Source organism: Fukomys damarensis, unplaced genomic scaffold (genome assembly GCF_012274545.1).
Source record: "Fukomys damarensis isolate Sample0158 unplaced genomic scaffold, DMR_v1.0_HiC HiC_scaffold_10, whole genome shotgun sequence".
Taxonomy (NCBI): domain Eukaryota; kingdom Metazoa; phylum Chordata; class Mammalia; order Rodentia; family Bathyergidae; genus Fukomys; species Fukomys damarensis.
Genome location: NW_022900922.1, coordinates 13,176,715 through 13,180,173, shown reverse-complemented (window position 1 = coordinate 13,180,173; position 3,459 = coordinate 13,176,715). Strand labels below are relative to the sequence as shown.

General features: G+C 40.7%; 1 pseudogene; it reads left to right on the top strand.

The window, feature by feature from the left end:
* Positions 1-1,587: 1,587 nt before the first annotated feature.
* On the top strand, positions 1,588-2,460 carry LOC104860727 (annotated as a pseudogene).
* The last annotated feature ends 999 nt before the right edge of the window (positions 2,461-3,459 follow it).

Sequence of the window (3,459 nt, the reverse complement as noted above, 5' to 3'; positions counted from 1 at the left end):
TAGTCCTAGTTCCCTTGATCCCAGCATTACACCATGAATCAGTCTCAGTGTCACACACTCTAGATCCAACCACCTCTGAAAAAGCTGTACCTATGACTGCATGAAGCTTTGGGGGACATCTAGACACAAGCCATAACAGCATATAATGGTACAATTGTTTCTTACCAAGTTAAAATTGACCTAATGATTTGGAAAAGTGTGCCCCTAGGTATTTGCTTGAAACAAATGAAAACATACCCCAGCAAGTCTTGTAGAAGAAAGTTGTTGGCAACATTAGCCACTACAGCTTTTAACAAACTTAATGTCCATAGGTGAAAGAAAGGATAAACAAATTGTGACTTATATAATAATACTATCAACAGTGAAACAAACTGAATGGCCGATTCATGCAACAACGTGGATATGTCTCAAAAATATTGTGCTGAACAAAAGCCAGGCAAATATTATGTTCTTATGATTCCATTTATATGAAATTTGAGAATAGACAAATATTATATGTAGGTAGAATGAGCAGTAGTTGCCATAAAGAGTGGAAATTGACTGGAATCAAGCTGAAGGGAAATTTCTGGGGTCATGAGAATATTTTATCTTGAGCAGGGCATTGCTTGTAGTTTCCTATTTGTCAAAACTTCATGAATTGAACCCTTGAGATTTTTTTCATTTCATTCTGTTTTAATTTTGCCTGAATTCTAAAAAATGGTATCTAGGGCCGGGGATTTAGCTCAGTGGTTCCGCCACCTTCCTCGCAAGCACAAGGACCCGAGTTCGATCCCCGGTACCAAAAAAATAAAATAAAAATTAAATTAAATTAAAAAATAAAAAATGGTATCTAAAAAGAAAAGCAATACATTGGCCTCTGTATTTGTTCCCTGTTATCTATAGAATGAGCCCCATGCGGACACTACATGGGAGGCTTTCTAGGAGCTGGTCTAGGCCAGCCTCACAACCTCGGTCCCAGGATATGAATCTCTCCTTCTTCCACACTGTGTTTGTACTTTCTTCTCTTCATAATTCCCACATCCAACAATTGCTTCAAGCATAATTCCCATCCATCTAATTGCTAAAGCTGCCCTGTGTCCTTATCTAACTCAACTCTGCTGAGTACTTCCTTTGTCTTGAACCCTTTTTCTCCTCTGGCCTCCCCAGCTGTTCCATCTCCACCTGTGGCAAAACCCTCCTTTTTCCCTTCATCTGTTCGTGCTAATGTTTCCATAGTTACACCTCCAGGTCTCTGTTCTCTTCACTATAAATTTCCTCTAAATGACTTCGTTAAAAGTAAAGTTTTGGCCTACTAGTTTTGATATGCAAACAAGGAAAAAAGTCTGTATCTACACCCCTAGCTCATGTTTGTCTCCTGAGACCCATCTGAAAGTGATAACTTCAAATCTACCTACGTAGCTACCTGTTGTACAGCTCCACTTTCGCAAATCTAAACTAGCTGTCCTCACTCCTTCCACCCTCTCTGCCATCATTATTACTGCCCACTAATTCTCCACACAGGAATTCCTTTTTTTGCAGGAAGGGCTGTCATCTCTGAGTTGCCCAAATCATATACCTGGGAACACGGTGCTTGCAGGTTCTGGGAAGATGGTGAAGGTCTCAGAGTTCTACGATGTCACTTGGGAAGAGATGAGAGATAAAATGAGAAAATGGAGAGAAGAAACTGAAGAAATAGTGAGCAAATTGTGGAAGGTGGAAAAGAATTAGTTAGCAAGTATGCCTGTAAGCTTGGAGATGCTATTTGGATCATATATGAGCAGGTCATGATTGCAGCCCTAGACTGCAATTTGGATGACTTGGCATTGTTCTGTCTTTGGGAGTTAAGAAGACAGTTCCCTGGTGGCCACAGAGTCAAGTGATTAACAGGCAAGAGATTTGAAGCTATACAACAGTATGATGCTATACAGCTGTATGATCGAATTTTGCAAGAAGATCCAACTTACACTGCTGTAAGAAAGCCTAAGATTGCCATCCACAAAGCCCAGGGGGAAAATGTGGAGGCCATTCTGGAGCTGAATGAGTATCTGGAGCAATTTGTTTGTGATCAAGATGCCTGGCGTGAGCTTGCAGAACTTCGTATCAATGAACGTGACTACGCAAAAGCAGCCTTCTGTCTGGAGGAGCTCATGATGACCAATCCCCACAACCACCTGTACTGCCAGCAGTATATACCCAAGGTGGACTGAAAAGCTCAAACTTTCAAGAAAGTATTTTGTACAGGCATTGAAACTGAACAACAGAAACCTGAGAGCTTTGTTTGGCTTTACATGTCTGCAGGTCACATTGCATCTAATCCAAAAGCAAGTGCAAAAATGAAGAAGAACAGCATGAAGTATGTAAGTTGGACAGCTGATCAGATCAACAGAGCTTACCAGTGTGCAGGTTGCGGTAAGAAGGAAACCAAATACTCTTCTTAAGGCAGCTGACATGTTGGAAACACTGCAGATCACCCGCTCTTAAGGCTTCAGAAACTTTGACATAGATGTCACAACTGCACAGTTGATCTTTCTGGCCTGTGACTTATTTACTAAATGCTCCATGCTATTTGTACTCTATGAAGATGGCAGTTGTGAAGAATATGTTTATATCAACTGAAAAAGCCTTTTACTGCTAAGCAAGAAGATGGGGGAATCCAAGGAAGAACTATGTAAGATCTACGATTGTACACTGGTCTCTTCATACCACATGTCACACACAATTGGTCTCAACCACAGTCCTGTGTAGAAATGATCTTGTTAAATAAACCACTGATTTATTAGAGAGAAAACAAGTACCTGGGACAATAGACTTCCCATCCTGTTCTTTGCTCTGCAGTTACTCTTCTCGCTTATCTGTGTGACTCTCCAAAGCTTTTTCTTACTGGCTCCTCTTTTCTGCCCTCCATTAGTATGTCACTTTTAAGCCTTCATTTCTTACTAACAGTAATAATCCTCCACCTGACTTACCCTCCACTCCAATACATACTCCATATTGCTACCAGGATGGTCTTCCTAACATTAAACCATAGAGTGGGAAGGCTTTTGAAAAAACAAAAGTGAGAGAACATGACATGTTTTGAGCACTTTAACAGTAGGTGTAGGGGTTTTGTCAGGAGGGCAAACCTGGAGAAGTAGGCAGGGACGCCCCACAAGGCCTCTTGAAAGAAATTTAAACAGATTGGGAAGTCAATGGTTAAGCTTTACGAAGATCACTATGTCCAGTTGGCTATAGGTAGGCTTTCTGTTCCCCCAAGGCCTATCACATAGTAGGCACTCAGTGCATCACTGTTGCAAAATAAATGAATGTCTGAGGGGTTTTTTGACAGCTTATGAGCTCTTTAAGAACTGCGATTGTACTTTGGTTTTGTATCCTAAACACCAAACATAGAGCCAGAAGTATAATAGTATTCAATGAGTACTTGAAACTAGATAAGTAAAGGTTCAGTATTTTATGGTGGTAGGATCCTAAGTTGGTCAGCTG